Source organism: Musca autumnalis, unplaced genomic scaffold (assembly GCF_047663935.1).
Source record: "Musca autumnalis isolate F117 unplaced genomic scaffold, ASM4766393v1 scaffold_1, whole genome shotgun sequence".
Lineage (NCBI taxonomy): Eukaryota > Metazoa > Arthropoda > Insecta > Diptera > Muscidae > Musca > Musca autumnalis.
The window spans coordinates 151,637,091-151,652,597 of NW_027411644.1; the positions used below are offsets into that span (position 1 = coordinate 151,637,091).

The window sequence follows — 15,507 nt, forward strand, 5'->3', positions numbered from 1 at the left end:
TCTACACGGCTATGTGGTGGTATTTTTGATGTTTGCAAAAAAGTGCAAAAAGTTATAACCCTAATGTATATATGTATATCAAAAATGTATGGATGTAATAACCAAAAGCACAATTTCTTTAAGAAAACACAAAACACTGATTTATTCACTCACTTTACCGTCTTTAGTCAACGATTTTATTTAGAACACTGAAGAAAAACGAACAACATAATTAATACCATTTTTTTCTTTTCCTCTTCGCTTGCTACGTTAGTTAACAACAACAAATCACGAAACACACTTGTTTTAACGCATACACACCTCCAAAAACCAAACTTTTACCCTCCTGTCTTCGCTTCTGCTTCTTCTATCACACCATACACACATCTCTTTATTATAAAACAGCATTCGGCAGTCGCGAGAGCACTGTTGTTACTCCCTTTGACAAAAACCCTCTCTCCACCCATAAAAAATATGTTGCTACCCAAACAAATAAAATTGAGATATGTTACATAATGTTGCAAACATATATTTGTTTGGATACAAAAAATTATGTTTGGATCCAAATATATATTTGTTTGCAATCAGTCCCTAACAAATATTTGTTTGGATCCAAACATATTTCTAGCATATATTTTTCTGCGTGTATCGATGTAGATTTTCATGGTGACACTAAAATCGGATGCGGACAAAAACTGTATGCATATATACGTCTTTTAATGCTAAGATGCTGCCGATGCTAGATCTTAGCGTCCAAATTATATTTCGAAAAATATACATATGTATGCAAATTAAAAGATATGGTATTGTTGTACATGAAAATCACATGCGGACAAAATGATTTTGATAATTACGCGACTTACACATATTTTAAAATGCATATAATTTAAAATGGGTTATGTGAAATCTTGAGATATATTCTCAGCAACCCAATAATCTTCCTCAATAGGAACGCCATAATATAAATGTCTATAAAGTAAAATCCGTCTATTTTATTGGGAGATTTAAGCAAAATGACGGAAGTATTCCTTTAGATTTTGCAATATTTTTAACTCCATAATGCATATGAAAAAATATTTTTTCACACAAAAAATTATTTTTTCACCAAAATACATGCTTTATGACCGGTATATGGACCTTTATTTTGAAAAATGTTGACTTATATTCGACATTGTATCAATTTTATGTACATTTCGCGAATTCTGAGTAACATTTTATATGTATTATGCAATCTACTCGCTGAAGTCACTTCGAGAGAACTTTTTAGTAACAACTGTGCTCATTAAAATAATTAAGGCCTGGGTACATAAGCTGCCTTGCATGCTTTATAAAGTCTCAATGTTATCGTGAGACGATGGTGGGGGTTGTGTTGTGGTTTGTTGATACATTGTCAATGTGATGGTGAGACGATGAGACCGATGAAAATGTAGGGAAAAATTTGTTCTAACTTAAAAAATATGTTGGTTTGGTTTGGACACAAACAAATTATGTTTGGATCCAAACATATATTTGTTTGCAATCAGTCCCAAACAAATATTTGTTTGGATCCAAACATATTTCTAACATATATTTTTCTTATAATACTTATTGTGTAGGGTATAAAAATGTCCGCACAAACCACGTTGAAAAAAAAATTTTTTTTAAAATACTAGGAAATGAAAAACATTTTTCTTAAAAAATTATTTCCTGTTGCACCAATGGATAGCACTTTGCTTATTAATGACTAAAATAACTTTTATTTCATTTAAATATTAAAAAAGTCCCGCACAAACCACTTTTAGTTTTTATGATATATGAAATAAAGTTATATATAATATGAAATGATATATACAGTGTCAGCAAAAATGAAAGCATCCCCTTTTTAAAATGAAATTTTTTAGGAAAACAAAGTTATAAATCTATTTTTTATTTTATTTATTTATATCTATATTATTGGAAAACACAAAAAAGGAATTCAGAATTTAATAAACAAAAGCTAAAATTCAAAAAACATTTTAGGTCGCAAATATAAGCGGACAAAACTAAAGCACCCCCCAATTTGAAGTAAAACAAAAACTATTGAAATCAATATTTCGTTGTGTATCCTTTATTCTGGATGACACAAGCAAATCTTTTAGGCATAGATGATATTTAATTATTAATTATTGCAGCGATATTGCTTCCCAGGCTACTTTTGCGGCTTCAAATAAATTTTCTTTGGTTTTGCAATTTCTTCGTTTGATTTTTGAGTTAACGATCTCCCACAAGGCAACATCGTGCTTTTTAATACGTTGAAACGATCCTTAATTTAATTAATTTTATGAATTGGTCCAATCCCATGGTCAGAGGAAAAATCCCAGGCCATTATGTTCCGCCTCCATGTTTTACACTGCCTTTGTAATATTTAGGATTCAACCGTTGCCCATTTGGTCCACGCATCATGCCATCTGAATCCTTCAAATTAAAATTAGAGTAATCAGAAAACATCAGAGTCCTCCAATCTCCAATTCAGATGGGTCTTGGCGAATTCCAGTCTGGCTCCTTCATTTTTTGTGAATATGAAAGGTTATTTTTGCTAGTCGTCGGGCGGGATACTTCCCCCATACCCTATGGCATCAGTTGAGAACGGCTGGACCGATTTGGATAATTCGTTTTGTGAAATGTTCGTCATAATCCGGCATAGGGTTTTACGCCCATTTTACGCCCACGTTTTTTTTTTCTTTCAATTTGTATCTTTTCTACAAAAACTAATGAACAGATTTTTCTGAAATTGTCAGGGAATGTACAGGGATGGCTCCCGGTTCAAATGGGCTACAAATTTTATGGATTTTCGGAAGGGGCGGGACACTTCCCCTATACCCTATTTTTAAAAATGCCATTTTTACAATAATTATGAATGTGCCGGTTTAGCAATTAATTTGCGAGACAATTGTAGTTGTGACTCCAACCTTACGTACTTATTTGGGACCCAAAGACTTGACAACGTCCACTTTTTAAAATAGGTTGCATCTACAAAACTACGGAACCGATTTTACTGAAATTTTCAGGGATGTACAGGGATGGCTCCCAGGGAAAATAGGCTGCATAGTTTGTTTGATATTAAAAAAAGCTACATTTTCAATACTAACGAATGTATCGTTTTGAAAATTTACGAAATAATATAAAATCTAGGTAAATCTTTTGGGTCTAAAGGCCCGAGCACGTCTACTTTTTGAAATATGTTTTATCTCCAAAATCCTGAACCAACGATCAAGGTCTGCCGTGGCAATGTGTACTTTATGAATTTCAGAGGAGGTGGGGTACCTAACCACGCATTTCTTTCAAACGATATATGTATATGCCCAACTTCAGGAATGATACGAGGTTCAAAATGCTATATATTTGTTGATGAATTTTGGGGGCCTGTTGTTTGTTCGGCTTGCAAATTAATTTTCGAAACAACGCACATTGGGCCCAATGGCAGGTTTCTGAGGCAAAAAGTCTAGTTTTGAAGTCATATATTTGTATAAATTAGTAACGGGATTAGATTCTTAACACTTTGAGCCACTTAGAAACAAAATCATTTCAACCTGGCAACGCTTCGTGGTCACATACCGAGCTGTCAAAGATATTGCATGTTACTTTGTAAAATTTTATAAAAATTTATCCAACGAAGAACAAATTTGTTTCGCTCGGCAATTAAAAACCGCTGATTTAATAAACAGTTTTTTTAATGGATAAAACGTGTAAAGGTATATAAATTAATATTCTGATTAAGAAATAAAAGAAGTTAGATTTGGTAAGGAATATTTGAAGTAGACTTGTGGTGTATTTTTTGTGTAGTTCGTATTGTAGTTTAAATAGTTTTTGGAATAAAACTCGCGGTATTGCGACGTATTGTCGAAACTATATATATCTGATAGAAGGTAATAGTGAGTACTATATGTGTAAAAAAATTTCATGTCCGTATGGATCCGAATACTTATAGAAAATTACTTACAGATAGCGTGACACTTAAAAATGTGTATATTTTAATTTATTAGATTGGGTTGGGACTGGACGATGCTCAATATGACACAAGTCGCCAAATTTTATAGTAATCTTATCCGAGTTACACCAAGCATTGAAATCTTCAATATTCTAGATCTTTAAATTTAATAACTGGTACTACAAACACCTACTAAATTTCAAGATCTTAACCTGTAATTATAAAGTTTTCAAATAACGGACGCGATCGCGGTTTTCTACTTCCAAAACATAAATTAATGATAGAGGTCACAATTACTATTGTTTTGTATACCAATGCGTCTAATAATCTCTGAGATTTCGCGTTTGGCTAAAACTTGTTGTGGGGGAGGTCCCCCACCCCCTCCATTTTTCGGTATAAAAAGTACCTTACGATCTATTCTCAGACCTTATGAATCTACAAACAAAATTTTATCAAATTCGGTCCAGCCATTTCAGAAGATTTATATTTCGAACATCATTGTATACCTGAAAAGGTTTCTATATATATGTAGATATATATCTGAACCGATCAGAGCCAAATTTTCAGGACCTGATTCTAACCTGAACAGGATTTACCATATCAAATTTTAAGGCGATCGGATGCAAATTGTGACCTTTGTGGGGCTTAAATATAAAATCGGATTAAATCGGATGAAACACATACATGAAAACTATATCTATATCTGAACCGATTCTTACCAAATTTTGCAGAAGTACTTTTATGCCCATTAAAAACATTGGAACGAAATTTGGTAGCTCTAGCTGCTTCCAGTGACTTGTTGCCTCAAAAACCTGTCATTGGGCCCAATGTGCAACGGTGGTTGCGCCCCCGATCAAATGTTGTTTCTTGGTGCCCGATCATGGTCGGTTTTTAAGTATGTTATATCTCGAAAACTAGCGAACCGATTTTCACAAAATTTTGTGGTATGAATTTCGAAGGTGGCACGGTATTAAGAAAAATGACATATTTACAAATTTCCTTAAAAGGTGAAGTTCAACGGTCCATCACCATGAAAAACTATGAACATATACGGCTCAATAAGAGGGAGAATTTGACTTAACCATTTTTTTAACTTTTATTATTTGATCACTTTAGGACGATAATAAATCCTAAAAAGCATCAATGGGCGAATCCGAAAAGTCCGTAAGCGAAAAGAAAGGTTAAAGACAAAATCTGTTGATAAATTTAAAATCCTCAATGAATAAATCGGTTTGACAATGGACCCGAAGAAATGAGGTAGAAAATACCTATTTTTGAGTTGTAAAGTATAAACTCCTTAAAAAGTTGTCATTAAAACTCAATACGACGGGCCAGCAACGCGGACCCGGGTCAGTTAAATATCTGCTTGCAGTGACTCCAAAAAATGATGAAAAGTTCTGAAAAATAAAAACTTTAAAAGCTTTTTGTGCGGAAGCTTTTTTCATCGCATCACTTTATAATTAAAATGTTATGTAATAAAAAAAGTCATAACCCTAATATACAAATATAGGACGTTTATAGCGTGTTTGTGGAGCATATACCTGAAATCGGCCGAAAATATATATGGGAGCTATATCAAAATCTGAACCGATTTGCACCAAAATTGGCACATCTCTTTGGCATCTCTAGGCCGACTTTAGTCGCCCATTCCAATTTTCATCGAAATCGGGTGTATATAACGAGTTAGGTGCAGCAAATATTTGAAATCGATTGAAATTATATATGGGAGCTATACATAAATCTGAACCGATTTTCACCAAAAGCTATAGCATTCTTCCGACGGCTAAAAAATGATCTTCCCCAATTTTCAGCCAAATCGATCAATAAATGTGACCTGTACGTTGCGAACGCACGGGCGGAGATTCGGACATGCATAAATCGACTCAGAAAGTGATTCTATGCATATCTTTATAAGGAACTATGTTTCTATTTCTTTTCCTTATGCATGTTACATACAAATTCACTAACACATAATACCCCTTACCACAATGTGGTATAGGGTATAAAAATGTTAAAAGGCTTTAATTTAAAGGGATTGATTCGATTATTGTATATCATTTTTTGATTGTTGAAAAATATTAAACTACTTCGATTTGTTTAAGATCAGATTTTTATATTTAGTTTTTGAGACTTTTTGTTTTCAGTAATAAAGTATATAAAACAAATATTGATGAGAATACTTAAAACTATATTGTATTATTTTAATGTCATCACTAAAAGATTTTGCAGCTTGCTTACACATTTAAATGATGATCATTAACAAGTTTATAAACAATAACTTCTTTAAGTGTACAGTGCTTGCTCCCGGCACTTAGAGAAACTTATAGAGCTGTATCTATGTGTGAATAAAAAAACTTAAAAACTACTTATTTTACTTAAACTAAGTATAAAAAAAAATTAAACTAAATAATAAAAGTAAAAAAAATATCCCCTATGGATACCGGGAGTAGAACATATATAGAAATCGTGACTAGGACTATCGATTTGTTCTTGTAAAATACTAATAGCAGAAAGATAGTTCGTTTTTGTCCAGCCAAATTCTTTTTCGCTTTCTAGAATATTTTGGATTAAACAGTTATTATGATATGAAAGTCTTTCAACAAAACGTTTCATTAAATTTATGGAATACTGTGACAAAGGTGTAATTTTGCTTTCTCTATAAATATATTCATTAGAGTATCGCTTATTCAATGCGCTAAAATTTCGTCCTAAAAACTTGCGGAGAACGTGTCGTTCAAAAATCTCAAAATTTTTCATAGTAATTGGTGATATGCAAAACCAAATTGTAAATGCATACAAAAGTACGGGACGTAAACTCACTTCCTATAGATAAAGTTTAGATTTTGTAGACAAAAACTTATTATTGAAAAGAATTGCAAAAGCCCCTTTTACACGATTAGCTCCTGATGCATTGCGAATACATTGCTCTTTGAAACATAAATTTTTATACCCCATTGCGAATAAAAATTACTAACATGATTTACATGCTGAAGTGCTACTGATGGAGATTCATCATGGGCATAGAGTAGTGAGTCGTCAGCATAAAGTATTCCCTTGGATCCATTTACTTCATGAGGAAAATCATAAATAGAAATATTGTATAAGTGGGGAGCCAAAATAGAGCACACCGCATGACATAGAACCTTCAGACGATACTACATTTCCAATCTGAATACAGAATTTTCTCTCATCGAGAAAACTCTTGAAAAGTTTAACTATCGAAGAATGAAAACCAATCGAAATCATTTTATATAAAATACCATTATGATATGTCTTATCAAAAGCTTATTCAATATCGAGAGAAACAGCAACTGTGCAGCGGCGTTCTCTTAGGTTTTGAATAATGTCGTTATTAAATTTTAGAAGGGCGTGTACAGTGGAATTGCCTTTTTTGAACCCAAATTGATATTGAGAAATGTATGAATCTTGCACTCCTGAATCCATTTTTATACCCTCAGCCTTTAGGCTATGAAGGGTATATACACTTTCATACGGGCAAAATGTGCCTCATCGAAATAATGGTTTTAGACCCCAAGTATGTTTGGACGAAATGTGTTTCAGACAATTTGGAGTCGATTGAGCAATGTCCGTCCGTCTGTCTGTCTGTCTGGCTGGCTGGAGCGCACGATAACTCTCGAACGGATTAAACGATTCGGTTCAAATTTTGGCTTTCGTAATATTTTACCCAAACTTAGTTTAAGTTCGAAGATGGGCTATATCGGTCCACTCCTTGCGGTACCTCCCCCACAAAAGTTCGAAAATGTTCGGAAAATTTGTGCGCACGATAACTCTTGAAGGGAGTAACCGATTTCGTCCATACTTTGCCCATCGTGAAATGTGTACCAGACTTAGATAAGGTTTAAATATGTCAATAGTTAAATATTCTAAAGCTTTCACGGGAAATTTTTTAATTAGGTAATTGGATTATCCACACCACAAGACTTCTTGTTATTGATGAACTTTACAATTTCTTGAAGTGCATTTAAAGTCGTGAATGTAGAGCTGTTCTGATTGTTTAATGCTGTAGTAACTTCATCAAAATCCGTAATAGTATCAGGGGCACTAGATATGGTCTGATGTATAGTGTCATCTACATAGGATGTATTTCTATTTGCTGGAGAACTTTGATATACGGAGGCAAAATGATTTCTGAGAACATTTAATTTTTCATTTAAATCCGTTATTCTATTTCCGTTTGCCGAAATTTCTGTCACTTTCGATCTATTCTTATTTCCTATGATCTTGAGAAGATTCTTTAAATGATCCGACGCTACAGACTTTGAATTTCTCCTTTTGTGCTAGACGTTACAAACTCATTAATATAATAGTCAATTTCAATTTCTCAATTCGTGTTTCTAAAAGAAGTGAAGTCTTCAGGCGGATCTAGGATGAAGTCAAATTGTGAGAAGGAAATTTGAAGTTCAAGAGGTAAATGATCTGAAAAAGTGGACAGAGTTCTAGTTGTAAAATTTTGGTTGCATATCAAATTGGTACTAACCATGAAATGATCTAAGTGGGAAGAACCACCCGGATAAGTGGGATATGAATATATAAATAAAAAAAAATCTACGTAATTCAACAACAACAAATAAAACTAATAATTAATATGTATTGAAAGGTATCAAACAAATGTTTTCAAAATTTTATGGAGGTTCCAAAATATTCCATGTTTCCGGTAAATGCTTAAAAATTATGACATTTTATGAATTTTGTTGTTAATAAGGATTAGCTACTAACATGTATCAGCAATATTAGGCATAGAATATTCATACTAAGAGGGTTACTATATGGATCAATGGGCTGCCAGATCGTATTACATGTAAACAATGTCCTATAGGTTTTTTAGTTCACCAGGCCCACTGTAGGCCTATTCTGTAACTTTTATCGATTGAAAAGTTGTTAAAATTTATTTTGTTTTTGTAACAACTACAAAACAAACAAATGAAATTGTTGTAAAATAAACAATGAGTAAAGTTGTTAAAAAGTTACAGAATAGGCAAACAGTGGGCCTATTCTGTAACTTTTTAACGACAGTCGAGTTGTTATTTTTATCGCCAGGTTTTGGGGTTTGCACTAACGATAGTGTTATTCTGTAACTTATGTTAAAATATAATCGAAAATAAATATTTTAAAATTGTATCTCTGGAAATTGTTGTTGTCAAAAATAAAGAAAATATAAAAACGAAGACATGAAAAATATAAAAAACGTATATCCCACGAAAATTACGCCGTTTTTATAAAACTAAGTTGAATAAACTGTTCGAGTGAATGTCCAGTGTATTTCAAGTAAGTGTAAATGCGTTACAATGAAACAAGAACTGCTTACGTACAAACGTCTTATTGTAGAATGGCCCATCTTATTGGTACCGAATTGGCGAAAGGAGAAAATTTTCAGAAGTAATGGCGTCATGAAGGAATAGGAGAGTTACGGTCAAAGTTATTAGAAAAGGCCAAATTCACGCTGATATGTTAATGGTTAATTGCAGATAGCATCTGTTTCATGTTAATTGCAATATACATATTCACATACATATGTAGATGTTGGTTGAACCTAAAGTTGCGATGAAAGCACCAGAATGATGGCATTAATAAATACACATTTTAAGACGAAAAACATGTTTCTGTTTCATTTTGGTTTTTAACCTACAGTAGACTTCGTCTATAATAACGGTCAAAAATCCACGAAATTCGGTCGGTATAAGCGATAATCTCTGTAGTTGATATTCGTTTAAATTATATAAGGCGGACAGAAATTTTGACTTTTCAATTTCGCCGTTATCAGTATGTCGTTATAAGCGATTGTCCAAGTCGCGAAATAACGATTGCCGGTTCTCTCATAAAATTGTTCCTAAGAGATCAATCATATATAACTTATTCAAATGTCATTTTCAATAACAACAAATCGGCGACAATTTAACAACACAAAATTTATTGCCGTTTATTTATCGACAAAATTTTAAATAACAATGAGTAAAGTTGTTTAAAATGTTTCAGAATACCAAAGTCGATAAAAATATGGTTAAAAAATTTAAACAACTTGAGTGTCGATAAATTGTGATAGTGAAATGTGAAATGAAAACTTTTATAAAGGAGAAAACTGTCAAATGAAAGAAAGGAAATATTTTTCAATTCAAATTTTCATAGAACAAGAATGCAGGGGCTGGATGGACTGCCATCAGGAGGGTTGCCAGCGATTACTATCCTATTTTATTAATACTGACGACAATTATATGCCTTTTACTACAAATGTCAAAATAATTATGCCTAGGACTGTAGTTTTGCCTTGGATATTTTTTAAAAAATAACCCATTATTTTTCAACTTACTGGTAATACAGAAATTATATTGTTTACATAACTTTTTAATTGGCTATTCGAGTCTTGTGGCTTCCATTTTTTTATACCCTCAGCCTTTAGGCTATGAAGGGTATATGGGCAATATTATTGAAAATTTAACATCGTTGAAGCCAAGGTTTACCCGTTTATAACTCGCGAATAGTGGTTGTATATTGTACAATTTAAATGCTTTTGGATAAAATGAAATGTTTTTAGACTTGGCAAAAAATATTGGGTTTCAAAGTTGATTTGCGTGGAAGCTGTGGCTATATTTATGTTAAAAATGGATAAAAATGGGTTGAAGCCAACGTGACTTTTTTTGTTTTCTCTCGATTTGTGATTAAACCACACTTTTTACGATTTTCCCGTTAAAGTAAAAGTAGAAGGCAACTAAATAAGGATAATCTCACTAATGTGTTACTTTTCAAAATTTGATCTGCGTCTACCATTAAATGATGCTGACATTTTGAAGCCAGATTTTAAGTGTTTTTTGAAATTTTCTTATAATTTCGTTCCGCAAACAGGTTTTTCAAAAAATCATATATAGGAATGAAGAACTCACGATTCTGATTTATTTGATATATGTGTCGTGAATGTAGCCTACACAGCTTCAGAGAAATCTGTATCCAAATACGAAAATTTTGTGTGAACAAATTTCTAAAAATCATATTTTTCGGGCCTAATTTTTACAATTGGCATTCGATTTACTCGTACTTGATTGCAAATTTTTGATTTTTACGTTGCGGATCTAATAAATCAATACTCGTGAAATTCCATCTACTAAAACGCGAGATACGAGAAATTCCAAGGTAGGAAAATCACCTAATATTGTTTTTGAAAATATCGCGCATTTTATCGCGTATTCTCTCGGCAGCTTGCACTGCTATGAAAAAACTAGTGCAGGATCTTCCTTTTTGCGGAAACAATGATTTAAAAACTTCACTGATAAGGGAACTACATTCATTTTATCCCAAAAATAGTGTGTGATGCTACATCCACGGTTCTTGACTGATTGCCTTGAAATAGGTATATATCGATGCAGATTTTCATGGTGACACTAAAACCGGATGCGGAACGAAATTGTATGAACTTTGCGCAAATTAGCGATGTTTTATAGGTTTTTTAATGCTAAGATGCAGCCGATGCTACATCTTAGCGTCCAAATTATATTTCGAAAAATATATACAAATTAAAAGATATGGTCTTGCTGTACATGAAAATCACATGCGGACAAAACGATTTTGATAATTACGCGATTTACACATATTTTAATAATGCATATAAGTTAAAGCGGTTTATTTGAACTCTGTTTCCGTTTAAGAAGTCTAATGATTTATTTCAACAACCCGATAACTTTCCTCAATGGGAAACCTTCTATGTGAATGTAGATAAAGCAAAATCCACCCATTTTCTTGGGAGTTTCAAGAAAAATAAAAGAAGTACTCTTATAGAATTTTTCCAATATTTTCGACTCTAGAATGCGTGTGAAAACTATTATTCCAAACCAAAATTAGTTTTTTGTAACACAAATATGTGCTTATTTTGGCTATAATATCCTAACTACTATCCCGATGATTATAAGTTTGGTCTCATTTGATTCCCCGTGAAGTCTTTATTTAAAACTGCTACTTTTTTGTAATTTTTGACGGGTATATGGAGCTATATTTTCAAAAAATTTGGATTACATTTAAAATTTTGTCAATTTTTTGTAAATTCCGCGAATGCTGAGAAACATTTTACAAGTATTATGCAATGTACTTAATGACGTCACTTCGTGATAACTTTTTAGTGACAATTGTGCTCAATAAAATAATTAGCGTGTTTATAATAATTTTTTCTTAAAAGCAGAAGTAAAACCGCGATAACATTTGTCCGCAACAACCAAAAATTTGCTCGCGAGCGGATTTGTACTGGGGAATTTTTTCTTAACCTATGTACCAAAAATCGTTAATGTAGCGCGAAAAGAAAAAAATCAATTTTTTGGAAATGGAATATGAAATAATTGGCAGTTTTGCCCATATACACTTTCATACGGGCAAAATGTGCCTCATCGAAATAATGGTTTTAGACCCCAAGTATGTTTGGACGAAATGTGTTTCAGACAATTTGGAGTCGATTGAGCAATGTCCGTCCGTCTGTCTGTCTGTCTGCCTGTCTGGCTGGCTGGAGCGCACGATAACTCTCGAACGGATAAACCGATTCGGTTCAAATTTCGGCTTTCGTAATATTTTACCCAAACTTAGTTTAAGTTCGAAGACGGGCTATATCGGTCCACTCCTTCCGGTACCTCCCCCACAAAAGTTCGAAAATGTTCGAAAAATTTGTTCACACGATAACTCTTGAAGGGAGTAACCGATTTGATTCATACTTTGCCCATCGTGAAATGTGTATCAGACTTAAATGAGGTTCCAATATGGACTCAATTGGTCCACTCCTTCAGGTACCTCCCACACAAAATTTCGGAACAGTTCAGTTTAGGACCATCTATCGAATCGCTTTGATTTTTGTTTTAGCAACTTGTATTCACTGCCCTCCATACGACGCACAGTGCGAAATATGAGCACTTTAGCGGAACTTTGCTAATAACTTTTAAAGGAAAGGACGTAGATTCCTAAAATTTTGCAAAAATTTCTCTTATATTAGTGGTTAGTGTTTGGCTCAAATTGGGCCACATAGGCCCGCGGTTTCCCGTAGCGTTCATGTAACGCCGGCTGCCGTTTTTACGTTTTACATTCATTTTTCAATCGATTTCGCTGCAAATTGATATATTCAGTTTTCAGCGGATAGAAAACTTATGTACAAAATATTTTCAATATAGGTTCGCGTTTAGGTATAGCCCCCATTGAACGGTACCGGTAGATGGGACCTTTTTAAATGTTACAGACACATTTTCCAATGTATTTGGTTGTATTTTAGCACTTTATGTTCTTCGTAGATAGAAAACCACTGTGTGAAATATCAGCATCGTAGATACGCGTTTTTGGTATAGCCCCCATATGACGGGTTCCTCCATGTTAGGTATTTTAAAAGTTGAAGACAAAAATTGCAACCGATTTTGATGCAAATGTGAATTTTAAGATATTAGCGAATAAACATCCTCCTCACATAAAATCTGTCAACATAGGTCCACTTCTGGGTGAAGCCCCACAACCCTAAACATCCATTAAGGAGTAAAATGTCAATAATTTTTTGTTTTCATTTGTAGCTATAATGATTATTGGTCTATTTAGCAGGTCTGTATCATTAATTTTATTAATAATGTCTCTCAGATCAAGTTCAGGTTGGAACTGCATTACAATTTTTAACGTATAATGGTACTTGTACCACAGCATCCAAAAATGTTACACTATATATAAATCACCAACATTTACAGGTCAAAACTATGAAAAATTGCGAGAGGATTCTTAATTTAACAGAAATCATCATTTGTTAGAATTAGTGAGTCCATTTCTTCAAAACACAGTCAACAATGGCGTTCATTGTCGCGTTTACCTTCCATTTTTGGAAAATGCGACTGAATGAAATTCCCGAAGTCTATATAGAAAATCTTGAATATCTCCAAAGACCGCGCGATACCGCAGCAGTTTTATAGCTTTGCGAACAGAGGAGAATCCAATCTTTCAGATTATATATATGTATCTAAACACGTGAATGTACGGAACTCACTTTTGAAATGTCCACGGAAAATAAAAAATTATAATTTTGAAAACATCAAAAAATCACTTCTTTCCGACTAAAATTGCACGAAAACAATAAGGGATTTTTGCATTTTTTAAAGTGTAAAATATCATAATTGTTTTGTAAAATATTAAGAAAAATAAATCATGGCATACTGACTTACCATTTGTCCACGCCACTCCATTTTTTTAATGAATCAATAATACATTTCTTACAAAAAAAATTATTAAACAAAAATGCAACTTTAAGTGCATTTTTTAGTCGTTTCGTGGAGTAAATCGGCAAACTGAGTATAGACCATTTACAGTAGAGTACTTAGCTAACGAATTCAATAAAAGTTTAATTAATTTCATGTACTTTGAAAATCCCTTAAAGTTCCACTAAACTTCCCAAATTTTGCACTGTGCGACGGTACAAATTTCATCAGGGGCAAGTCCATACTTCCTGAAAAAATAGCCTGAAAGGTGCAGAAAACCCCTATGACACCGTGTGTAGTGGTTGGAGCGTAAGATATCTCTCGAACGGATCTGCCGATTCGGTTCAAAATTTGGGCTTAGTAATATTTTGTCCAAACATAGTTTAAGTTTGAAGATAAGCCATATCGGTCCACTCCTTCAGGTACCTCCCCCACAAAAGTTCAAAAAAGTTCGGAAAAATTGTTCGCACGGTAACTCTTGAAGGGAGTGGCCGAATTGGTCTATACTTTACACATCCTAATATATCTACCAGATATAGATCAGGTTCAAATATAGACTATATTTGTCCACTCCATCCGGTACCTCCCACACAAAATTTCGGATAAGTTCACTTTAAGACCTGATATCGAATCACTTTGATTTTTGTTGAAACAACTTGCATTCGCTGCCTCAATTACGATGGTAAAAGTTTTTTTAGGGGTAAGTCCATACTTCTTGAGCAAACAGCCCGAAGAGTGTTGTGGCTAGAGATCCACTTCCATAACGGTCAATGTCGATCCATTCCTTTTAGTATCTCTTCCGCAAAACTTTTGATCTTTAATCCCAATCAAAATTTTTGTCGGTTCAAACGCCCAACATTTTTAAAACCCCCTAAATACATAGTATTTTGGAAAAAAAAATTGTTTCAATATACACAGGCTGAGGGTATATCTCTGTCGGCAAAGCCGACTGATACTTTTTTACTTGTTTTTTTTGACATTGGCACTGCAGTAGCAATTTTTTGAGCGGCACTGTGTGTTGGTTCTGCAAGGAAAAATTTGATTTCTTCTTACATACCTTTAGTTTTACTTCTTCTTACATACATATTTTGTTATTCCGGTGATTAATAGGTTTTTTTTGGAATCTTAAGGGTGAACATTACTAACTAATGCATTTTCTCCAAAATCTGATTTTCAGACCTTATATACAGAATTTTCTTCAGCACTGACACCTCTTTTGAAAAAGCACTCAATCAGCCTCAGGTTTACATCGATAATTCTCTTATTAACAAGTAAGAATGTATCAACCAATCTTCTTCGTAAAGGACTCGAAATATTAAATTACGTTAAACTAAGTTTGAAAGAAATTTTTGAAAAAGTTTTAGAGTTATCTTG

The 15,507-nt window shown here is 33.3% G+C and overlaps 1 protein-coding gene across 1 annotated transcript in view; it reads right to left on the reverse strand.

Moving 5' to 3' along the window:
- The window catches only part of LOC141388532 (nose resistant to fluoxetine protein 6-like), a 71,541-nt gene that overhangs the window by 54,840 nt on the left and 1,194 nt on the right, over positions 1 to 15,507 (reverse strand). The window lies entirely within an intron of this gene.